The sequence below is a fragment of the Molossus molossus genome, unplaced genomic scaffold (genome assembly GCF_014108415.1).
Source record: "Molossus molossus isolate mMolMol1 unplaced genomic scaffold, mMolMol1.p scaffold_m16_p_1, whole genome shotgun sequence".
Classification (NCBI taxonomy): Eukaryota; Metazoa; Chordata; class Mammalia; order Chiroptera; family Molossidae; genus Molossus; species Molossus molossus.
In genome coordinates this window covers 79,556,710-79,568,899 of record NW_023425344.1, presented here as the reverse complement: position 1 = coordinate 79,568,899, position 12,190 = coordinate 79,556,710, and the positions used below count along the sequence as shown (strand labels likewise).

The 12,190-nt window shown below is 41.7% G+C and overlaps 1 pseudogene; it reads right to left on the bottom strand.

Moving 5' to 3' along the window:
* Positions 1-5,297: 5,297 nt before the first annotated feature.
* On the bottom strand, positions 5,298-9,390 carry LOC118630293 (annotated as a pseudogene).
* Between the last annotated feature and the right edge of the window lie 2,800 nt (positions 9,391-12,190).

Below are 12,190 nucleotides of genomic sequence, written 5' to 3'. Positions count from 1 at the left end.
AGAAAAACAAAGTGTATTTTCACCCTAGAGAAATAAATTAGAAACCTTATCTTTTAATGAGTATGTGATGTGTTCCCATATGTTGTGGTGTGTGTGTAAAGAGATTTAAGGAATTAAATCAGTTGTAGGCTGGCAAAGCTACATCTACAGAGCAGACTAGCTGGCTGGAACTTAGACATGAGTTGATGCCGCAGTCTTGAAGCAGAATTTTTTCTCCAGGAAACCTCACATTTGCTCTCGAGGCTTTCAACTGATTGGTTGAGGCCCATCCATACTACCTAGGGTAATCTCCTTACTTAACGTCAATTGATTGTAGATGTTAACCACATCTACAAAATATCTTCAAAGCAAACCTACACCAGTAATTTTCAACCTTTTTCATCTCATGGCACCTGTAAACTAATTACTAAAATTCTGCAGCACACAGAAAAAAAATTTTTTTTCTGCCGATCTGACAAAAAAAAGTATAATTTTGATTCATTCACACCAACCGCTATTGTTGTGTTAGCTGCTGTTATTTTTTAATTTGACAATCTATGGGAAAGAGGTCTGTGCCCCTGAGTAAATAGTCAGGTATTGCATGTTTAAATTTTTTTTTTTTTATAATCCTCACCCAAGGATATTTTTCCATTTATCTTCAGATAGAGTGGAAGGGATAGAGAGGGAGAGAGAAAGAAACACTGACGTGAGAGCGAAACATCGACTGGTTGCCTCCGATATAACCCCGACCAGTGCTGGAAACTGGAGACCATCCATAACCGTGGTACATGCCCTTGACTGGAATCGAATCCACAACTCTATGGTTCATGGGCCGACACTCTAACCACTGAGCCAAACAGGGCCAGGGCTGTTTTAAAAATTCTTGTGGCACACCAGTACGCCTGCTGTGGCTTACTGGTTGAAAATCGCTGACCTAGACTAGTGTTTGGTTAAATAACTGAGTAGTATAGCCAAGCCAGGTTGACACAAAAGACTGCCCATCACACTGTAGGCCTAACTCTTTGCTGTGCTAAATAGTATCAAAACATGGCATTCACAGAAACTGCAGTATAATAACGTTTGCATATTATTAAACTAGTCATATGAACTTGTTATAAAAGGCAGTGACTCATAAAAATAAACTCTACACTATTTGCTGTTTATATCTCTATTTAGACATATTCTTGTTTCTAGATAATCTGCTTACATCTTTGAAAATTAAAAATAATTTAATGGTTCTAGTTGTGGCTAAGATACAGGACAAGGACTTTTTTATTCCTCTCCAGTTTGTATAATATTAATTAATGCCAACTATTGCCCAACACTGCCCATCTACAGAGTCACCAGAATGCTGAGAGAGAGGGAGCAACTAAACCTTGGCCTAGGAGGGAGCTAGCAAGATTACAAGACGAGAAACCAGGAATCTGGCACAGGACTGCAGGTCCCCAGGGGAGATGTAGTAATGTCAAAACCAGTCCAACTGGAATATGTCCAGTTCAGTCCAGTAGGGGCCATGCAACAGGGCTTGAAGGAGAGGTTCAATACATGAAGCGTATTAGGAGCCACAGTCATGTGGGATTATCTTGACATTTAAAACAGAAATATGACACATGCCCTAGTCACGGGGTGTCAAACAGCAGCACGGAGGTCCCAAAGGGTTAAGTGGATCATTTGGAAATGCTGATTGGCATTGTTACCCTTTAAAAATGTGGTTGAGTGTTGACCCATGCACCAAAAGGTCGCCAGTTTGATTCCTGGTCAGGGCACATACCCAGATTGTGGGCCTGATCCCATCGATGTTTCTCTCTCTCTCTCTCTAAAACTCAATAAAGAAAAAATAAAATAACATGAGGGTAGTCATTCAGGAGAGTAATTTCTGGGCAGAAGCCCCTGATTGCTGGAGCTCAGCTCTCCAGAGCTCCCCCACCCCCACCCCCCCGGTTCCCGTTGGGTGACTATGAAAGCATGTACTCATTTGGGTGCTGTCTGATCAGAGCAGGCTGGGATGCTGAGTCAGCACACAGAGCATGATTGCCCTGGAGAGTGGCCCAGGTGTCAATGTTTGATAATCTACAGAGGGCATGCTGCTCTTTTTGTCTTTTGTATAAATTAATAAGGGGTCTTTGGTTTGTAAGGAACATAACTCTCAAAACACCTCTAGAGAACAGGGTTTATTGTAAGGATATTGAAGAGTCTCATAAATCCAGAAAAAAATTTAATCAACCAAGACTTAAAAAGGGAATTTTTTTGCCCCCCCTCCCCTTTCTCCCCTCCCCTCCTGAATCCATCCTCTGGTCCCTCTAGCCCCCTTGGCTTCATCTGTTCACTCACCCTTCATGTGGATCACTTGCTAGTGAGCAAGCCTGCAAGACCCTTCATGCAAACAACCACTAACTTTCCTCTAGATTTTTATTTTTAAATTTGAAGTATCTCTGAAGTCTATTCTATTATTATTCATTAATTTATTTTATTTTTCCATCACCATTTATTGCTTCTAATCTGCCATTCACCTTCCCCCCTCTCCCCTCGACCATACTCACTACATCCTCTGGATTTTTAGATCAAGGTCTTCCCAGAGGATATCAGATTAACCTAGTTTACTTTTGCTAATTAGGGCAGGGAAGGTAAAGGTCACTGGCTTTTAGGTGTCCTCTCATTAGATTTTCACTGACTCTGGTCCAATCCCCTTTGATGGCAGCGGTAGATCCAGTGACCTGATGATCACTCAACAGGTAGTGTGCCTGGGGCATTTGATTTAAAGCAGGAGCATGGTCAGGACAGCACCTTAAAGCTTAAGTAGCACAATTTCCCCTCCTGTCTGGGTTTCTTTGGGCTGGGCATTAAGGACACCCTGAAAGAAGGAAACGTTTTTAAGAAACTGCTTCTAAACAACACAAATCCAAACCCTGCCTACTTCCTGTCTGAAAATTGCTAATGTCTGGCCTAACTTATCACCAGGGAATAACTTAGATGTTGTAGACAATAGAATCCTTTGTATTTAGAGAAAGAGGAGTTATGAGTAATACTGTGCCCTCCCCTGGATCTACACACATAATGATTCTTACACTGGGGATATATGAGAGACACACCTCATGCTGAAACTGAGTTCCAATTCCACTTCTCACCCTGAAGGCCTGAGTCGACTCTTTTTACTCTATGGAAGTTGGCTTTGTAACTTAAAAAACAACAACAACACACACAAGTAAACATGAATTTAAATTTTTTTCCTACAAATGCTTTGAAATGCTTATCCCTCCCCTACTTTTATTGAGATATAATTGACATATAACATTGTATAATTCTAAGATGTAAAACATGATTTGCGATATATATGTGTATATATATATTGCAAAATGATTAACACGATAAGATTAGTTAATATCCATAACCTCACATAGTTATGATATTTTTCCTGTTGATTAGAACTTTTAAGATCTGCGCTCTTACCAACTTTCAAACACACAAAGAGTGTTGTTAACTATAGTCGTCATGTTGTTCATTATATCCCCACAGCTTATTTATCTTATAACTGGAGGTTTATACCTTTTGAACTCCTTCAGCTAATTCTCCACCCCCTTTGAAGTGCTTATTTCAACTACTGAGAAAATCAGAAAAGTAACATGAGCTGGCATTGTAACTGAATGTTCATTCTTGCAACAAACATTTCATTAAGCTCCTAGTATCTGCTAGGCATATTACAGCAGATACAATTGGGAACAAGAAAGTTCCTGCTCTCAAGGATCACATCATCTAGCTGCAGGAACAGAGATAAACACCTCACACACATAGCACACCTACACATGTCATGTCAAGGAGTTATAAACATGAAAAAGGAGCTAAATCAGTGTAAAGAGGCAGAGAGTGATGAGGTGCTATTTTAGGTAGGTATAAAGACTGCTTTGTGAAGCCCACCAGTGCTTCCCTTTTTAGTCATTTCTCAGTTGTCATTTTACTCAACCAATCAGCATGGTTGACACATCTCACTTCATTCCTTCACCTCAGAGATACCATTTCCCCCCAGAAGCTGCTCTTTTCAATATGCTTTGCAGGTCCCTCCTCTTCTCCTTACCCTGTAACTGAAATAAAGTACAACCAAGACGCCACCACTTTCAATTCTACACATCACCAGCCTGGCTCTCTTAAGTCCAGCTACCTACATGCCGCCTCCACTTCCATGTATAATATGCTTCTCGAAGTTAGCATGTCTAAAACTAGTTTCAGATCTTCTCCACAAAACAGGCTCTCCATTTCCAAAGTTCCCTTTCTCAGTAAAAGGTAATTCATACCTTCCATTTGCTCATGCCCCAAACCTTGGAGTTCTTGACTCCTCCTTTTTATTTTCTTGAATCCTGTATCCAAAACATCAGTAAATGTTAACTTTATGTTTAAAATATATTTGGAATCAGATACTTCCCATCATTTAACCCCCCTTATGTCTAGCCTGGATTATGGCAATAGTTTCTTCAGTGGTCTTCTCATTTCTACCTTTGCTTTCTTCCTACCACTACATCCAAAGTCAGTTCTTATAAAAGAATGACCAGCCCTGGCCATTTTGGCTCAGTGGATAGAGTGTTGGCCTGTGGTCCAGAGAGACCTGGGTTCGGTTCCCACTCAGGGCATGTACCTCGGTTGCAATTTGTCCCTGGCCCTGATGGGTCGTGTGGGTGGCAACCATTCGGTGTATCCCTTTCACATCGATGTCTCTCTCTCTCTCTCTCTCCCTCCCACTCTATCTGAACAAAAAATGGAAAAATGTCCTCGGGTGAAGATAAAATAAATAAATAAATAAAAATAAAAGAATGACCACATTCTTTAAGCTTACATCATATCACTTTTCTAATGAAATAATTTTCATTCCACCAGAATAAAATTCAGAATCTATTCAATAATATATAAGGCTCTATGTGATCTGACCTTACACCATTTCCTGGACTTCATCTTATACCACTTTCTCTAGTTCACTGTGCTCTAGCTATGCTGACCTCGTGTGACAGTTATTAAAACATGTCAGAATCTTACTTCAGGGCCTTTGCACATGCTGTTCCTTTAAACTGGAACACTCTTCCTGAGATAGCAGCATAGATATTTCCTTCACTTCATTTGCATCTCCATTCAAATGTCACCTTCTCAGACAGGTATTCCCTACACAATTTGTCTACAACAGCGAGTAGCACCCATTAACTCACCACGTCTTCCAATGCCCTTAAACACTGCATTACTTTAATGCTTCTTGCTTAGTCCATCTGACATATTGTATGTGCATTTGTGTGTGTGTAATTGTTTTTCATTCTTTTTTCTTTTGTGCACTGAGAATCACTTTATTGCACCTGTGTTGGGTAGTGGGCGTATAGAGAGGGAACACACAGCAGGCTCCATTCAGGTGAGAGGCTCAGGGGCTGGTGCGGTGGGGCATGATCCCTGGGCTTGGGGGGGGCCCGGTGGTAGCTGCAGTTGGAGCCTGCAGTTGGTCCTGGCCTGGCCTGAGTGTCATTGTAGGTGTCTGTGATGATCCGATCCTTTGCATCCACGAAGCCGTGGTGCACCTGCTCCAGCTTCCTGAGGCAGTATAGTGCAGGCGCATGCCTGCCAGAATGATCGGGAGGCAGTACCCCAGTACCCACAGGTCGTGTCTGTGCTGCTGCCTCCACTCTGGTCCCTGAGGCCTCACACCATGAAACTGGGCCCGGTATTGTGCTTTGGGAGGCGCCCTGGAACTTTGTGCTTGATGAGCAGACCAGGGATGGGTTGTGGTTCCTGGAGACTTTGGGGGAGTTGCTGAGCGGAGCTGGTGGTCATAATTGCAGGGCTGTGCTCCAGTCTGAGTACTTGGTATGCTTCATTCAGCTCCACAAAGCTGCTGTGCAGGGCTAGGTTCCCAGGGTCCCATTTCACTTCTTCGGTGCTGGCACCAGGATACACCTCCAACAGTTCATAGTAGTTACTGGAACTCTGCTGCCATGTGGCCTCTGCAAAAGGCCGGTGGGAGGGCTGCTGGGTCACAGCCGACTCAGGCTCACAGGCAGCACTGAGGCAAGTGGGCAGCTGGTGAAAGGAAGCAACACAGAAGAGGGCATTGGGACCAGACTTCAAGCACTCCGAGGGCCCAAAGAAAGGGGCCTGGCCTCATTAACCTGCGAAGGAAACCTGAAGCAGGCCCTGAGGACCCATGGCAGGTGGGGCCTCCTTGCTCAGACCAGACCCCAGTGTTCGGGACCCGTCCTGCCTCTGACCTGCTCCCTTCTGCACACTGGCCTCGGTGTCTGGACAACCAGCTGCTTTAATTATTCTTTTTTAATCATCTGTCTCTCCTAACTAGAATGTAAGGTTTATAAAGGGAGAGGTTGTTTGCTTTTTTAAGTTATAGTCCCAGTGCTTCACATGTGTTCAATTGAATATATGCTTTCCAACAATCATCAATATGCAAAATAAAACTTCCTGATCTGAAGTAAATGGAAATATGACTAATTTGAGTACAGGATTTTTAAAAAAATAATATTTACTTTCAAATTCATCAATTTTCAATCAATAATGTGCAAAACTTACTTCCAGTAAAGGTAAATTTCTACAAATTTAATGAGTGAATTTCATTTCTAATTACTATATTGATTTTGCATATGCAAATGTGCTTTTAAAGTACTTGACAAACTTTCTCTAAATTGATTTACTAGGTCTCCTACAGTTGGGTAGTCCCTTTAGTTTGATTATTAAACCTTTTGCTGTTATTGTTGAGCTGTTCTAAAGACACTTCAAATGTAAACTTCAATGCATTTCAGGTCAAATATTCTGAAATTCTGACTTTAGAAAAGCCAAAATACATAAAGTTTAACAGCATGAATATTTCTTGGCTTTTCAATGTAATACCACATATAGAGCTGTTTTAAATGTAAGCTTTAATTATTTGACACCATTAATCTATTCATAATTTTTAAATTAATAATAAAATTAGAATTAAAATTATCTAGAAGGGCTAATAAAATTTTCTCCAGTGTGCATATGTATATAATACATAGAAATATTGAAATATATATTAGAATTATTAAAATATCTCTGAGAGCAAGGACTGTGGTACTCAGCCTGGTGCCTCACCCTCACATATTATTTGCCGATACATTTTTTTTTTTTATCTTCACCCGAGGACATTTTTTTTGCATTTATCTTTAGAGAGAGAGGGAGGGAGAGAGCAAGGAAGAGAGAGAGAGAAACATCTATGTGAGAAAGACACATCGACTGGTTGCCACCCACAAGACCACAAGGGGTCAGGGACAAACCGCAACCAAGGTACATGCCCATAGCGGGAATCGAACCTGGGACTCTCTGATCCAAGGGCCAATGCTCTAACCACTGAGCCCAACTGGCCAGGGCTGCTGATACATTTTTAAAATTCACACAGTAAAATTTGCTGAGCATCTACTCTGTGCCCAGAACTGAAATATGACATAAAGATACAAATATAAATAAAACAAATATGAATATATGTTTATTAAATCCAAATAAATAATGATCACCCATAGCCTTGCTGAATTTTATGTAAAATATATCCTCTCCATATTAAACTTAGTATACACTCCCATAAATTATAGTTTGGTCCCTGATGAAAAAAGTAAAATTTATTCCTGAATATATTAGATATAACATTTTTATGTCCTTTGAGAAATACTTTTTCTACATGAGTAAAATGGCCTTCTGGAAAAAAAAAAAAAGTCTCAACAAAATTTCAAGAACAATCCAAAAGATAAAAGAAAACCCTGTTAGATTAAACCTCAAATAATAAAATCTGTGATGACTAATATATTTCATGGAGCCTCTACAGTGAATAGGGTAGAACTTGACATGTTAGACGTAAACATCAGGGGAATGAACTCTAAGACAATATATCAAATTCTCATACACAGCCATGGCCCCACTAGGATTGGCTGTCTAGTCTGCGGGTTCTTCTGCACTAGGCTCTACTGGCTCAGGTGAGAATAGGTCAGATATACTATCTACCATCAGCTACTCAGAACAAAAGTGCACTCCTCAGAAGAGCCAAAACCAGAAGAGTCAAAACTCTTAATGTCAAAATGATAGTAAAGTCATCCAAGAACCAAAAGAAAGTTTAAAACTTCTAAAGCAGGTTATTCTCAAAGCAAGATATAAAATACAATATCTTTAGTTCTTTTCTTAAAAAATAATGCCTCTATTTAAAAATTTTTTCTGTATTGATTTTAGAGAGGAAGTGAGAGAGTTAGAAACACTGATGAGAGAAAACATCAATTGGCCGCCTCCTGCATGCCCCCCACTGGGGATCAGGCCCACAACCTGGGCATATGTCCTGGCTGGGAATTGAACCTGCGACCTCTTGGTGCATGAGTCAACACTTAACCATTGAGCCACACCAGCCAGACATAATGCCTCTATTTTAAAAACAGTTTTTATTGATTTTAGAGAGAAAGAGAAACAAACATCAATGTGAGAACACAATATTGATCGCTGCCTCCCACACGGCCCCACAGGTACTGAGCTGCATCCCACGCAGGTGCCCAACCTGGAACCAAATTGGCAACTCCACAGGATGACACCCAACCGAGCACTTAACAGCAAACTAAAATATTGTTCATTTACTATGATTTGCCCTGAAGAAGTAAGCTGTTACTTGGAGCATTTGAATGCATAGATAATGCCAAATCTTCATGTTTTCTTTCATTCCTCACATATTTATCTTCATAGGTAGTTGTGAAGTCAATAGTAAAATTAGTTTGTGTTCTCCAATAGTGAAAGGAAGTTAAACCTTATACCTACATTTTTGCAAAGGTAATATGCGTACAATTCTTGTACATGAGACTTTGAGATCCTTGAATGAAAGGACTAAATCTTTCAATCCTTACTCTATACATTTATGCATCATCTAGCACAGTATCTTGTACAGAACAGGTGTTCAAAACACAACTAGTAAATGAATAATTTATTTACAAGAAGTCAAAATTTGATGCTCATGGGTTAAAAGAAATAAGAATACTTTTAGTTTGGTAGTTCTGTTACATAACAGAATAAATCTAAATTTTACTTAAAAAAATTTTTTTTTCTATTGATTTTAGAGAGAGACGAAGGGAAAAGGAGAGACAGAAACATCCATGAGAGAGAACATCAATTGGCCGCTTCCTGCTTGCCCCCCACTGGGGATCAGGCCCACAATCTGGGCATGTGCCCTGACCGGAATTGAACTGGTGACCTCTTTTGTGCATGGGTTGATGCTCAACCACTGAGCCACACTGTCCGGGCTAAATTTCACTTTTTGAACTAACAACTTCTGTGTACTAATTTGATAATACTAGCTACCCTAACAAGCATATCCCCAAATTTCGATGGAACAACAAAATAAATGTTTTCTTCATGTAAAGTCTGATGCAGGTTTTCGTAGTAGGCGGGCAGCATTATTCCTCTAGGTGGTAATTCAGGAGGTTAGCTCTTTCCATTTGGTGTTATGCCTTCCCCTGGACCCTAGAAGCCTCTTCATTCAGCTAAAGGATGGGAGCTCATAGGCTGGACAATGAATATCTGTTGCTTAACTGTTTTGGCCTGAAATTAATAAAACACTCCAGCCCACAGTTTATTGACCAGAACAAGTAACATGGACCCACTTAGATGCAAGTAGGTGCAGGCCAGGAAATAGAATTCCTACCTGGGCACATGCTTCTCAGAGAGAAATATATGAAGGAAGGGAAAATACAAGTTTTTGGTAGATAACAAGTTACTGTTTTTTTGCTAAGATTCTTTTTTTCTCTTCATTTCTATTTCTTTTTTTTTTTTTATCCTCACCCGAGGATATTTTTCCATTTTTTGTACAGATAGAGTGGGAGGGAGAGAGAGGAAGGGAGAGAGAGAGAGAAACATCGATGTGAAGGGACACATCGAGTGGCTGCCACCTGTACGACCAACCAGGGCCGGGGACAAACTGCAACCGAAGCACGTGCCCTTAGCGGGAACCGAACCCGGGTCTCTCCGGACCGCAGGCCGATGCTCTAACCGCTGAGCCAAACTGGCCAGGGCCATTTCTATTTCTTTATAAGCAGAAAACATTGCTAAAGTCAGTATCAAATAATTGCTTGAAAAATGTAGATTCCAAATATAAGGTAATCTTATACAAGTGTAATATAATCATAGTCAACCTAGGCAGTCTAATAGGATTTTTTTAAAAAAACGGCAGTAGCAGATAGTAGGACATTGGGAAAAAAAATTAGAATAGAAAAGATGATTTGGCTATTTCAGCAGGCCAGGTGTATGGATGTAATCAGTCCCCAATGAACATGATGCTGTCTAGTTTTCCTTAGAGTAGGGTCCAATTTTGTTTAGGATGTGGCTGTATTACAGTGGTATGGAACTATAAACATGTATTAAAGGTACCTGATGACAAACGTGTTATAAAGTGATTATGATTCATAACCATTTTTTCCCCACACATACCTTAGTTAGGTATCTTAGACTTGTAGTGGACTGAAAGGTGTGCCTCAAAGGTGTGCCTTTATTTCCTCTCTGCATCATATAACTTTTCTATGGTGCTGACATTTTAAGCCTTGACCTTGGTTTAAAGGTGTGTTTTTTCTAAACCTGAAAAGTGAGTCAAAAAAAAAAAAAAAAAAAATGGTGGGAACTGCATCTCTGTATGTGGGAGAGAACTTCGTGGTCTCAGAAGTGAGCATCCCTGGACATGGTTCCCTCAAGCGGGCACTGTCACCCACAAGTCTTGGCATATCTGCCTGGCTATGTGCCATCTGAAAAGGGACAAACTTCCCAAATCTACTTTAACAACTAGCTCTGCTCATACTTAGGAGGCTGTTCTTAACAACCCCTTCCTCAGATGATACAGTGGCTTCTAGAGCTCATATTTTTATGACAGTTCAATTGGACTTTAGGTTTTATTGAGGGCAAGGACCATTTTCATGCCCCCCCCCCCCCATTACTTAACACAGTGTCTGGTATATAAAAGAACAACACATATTTATTGAATGTACTGTCTGCCTAATTACCACACACTATCCTGGATTCTGAATTGGGCAGCAGAATCTTGGAGCCAGGGCAGCCTCCCTGAGCCAGTGGGACACACCCTGCATGAGCCTCCAAAGAGGCTCACCTGCTTTCTAGAGTAAGTTCCTACTCCTTGCAGGCCAATCTGTTCAAGTCATACTCCAGCACCATCATTCAATATCTAAAACTTATTTGTAATTTTGAACTTTAATGTAATCCCTACCCCCAAACACTTCTGGCTCTATCTCCTAGCTCCCTAAATCTTTTATTAGGCCTTTTACTAGACTCATGGTTCCTTTCAGGAAATAGAAAATGTTGATATTGAAGGAATTTGGAAATAAAACAGGAAGGATGGAGGGTGGGAAATTTATTTAGCTCTCTTCATTATTCCCAAAGAAACTCCAAACTCCTTGCCAGTCCTTGGTGCTGAAGTGAGGTTGGTCTGAGAGCAAGACTGCGGAGTTGACTTGGCAGAGGTAGCATTTGGGCCACTGTCACCCTCTGGCCTCTGACTTGAATTCTCTTTATTCTCCTTCCAAATGGAGGGACCATAGTGTAGATCCTCCTAAGGCTTCAAGGCCCTGTACTTATCCATTGCGGTAGCATCAAATGGGTGTCCAGCAACTGGACAGAACAGGGAAGGGAGATGTGTCACGAATCCCAACCAGTGGCTGCGTGTGCAAACAGGGAAAAGGCGACCCTCTCCGGTGTTTCTCCTGATACCCCCCTTCCACCCCCCCCCCCATTTCTCCCTGGAGACTGCAGAGTCTCAGAGTGTCCCCGGCGTCGACTCAGTTGTTCGGTGTCATCAGGACTGTGTTCCAATCCTCCTTGGATAGGCCACTCCCGGGTCCCATAGCGCGCCGCACATGCCGCCGCGTCCCGGCCGGCGACGCTCGGAGCCCCCCTCAGACCCCGCGGAAGGTAGGGAAGCAAGGGTGGTACATGTTAGTAAGCACCAAACCGACCGCATAAAAGGCTTAAGACCTAAAATAGCCGTGATACCCCTCATAGGCGGAACCCGGTTCCCCAAGGTAAGTTGTTTATTCGTCGACGTTCTGGCGATCCTCCCTGGACAGCTGCAGCAGCGGAGCAACTGTGCCTCGGGCCGCGGAACTCCCCGCGCTCTTCCTTCCTCCGCCCTCCCTCGGCCTTCTCTCCCCCACCCCTTCCCTCCTTCCCTCCCACCTCCCTCCTAGCTCTCTCGAGG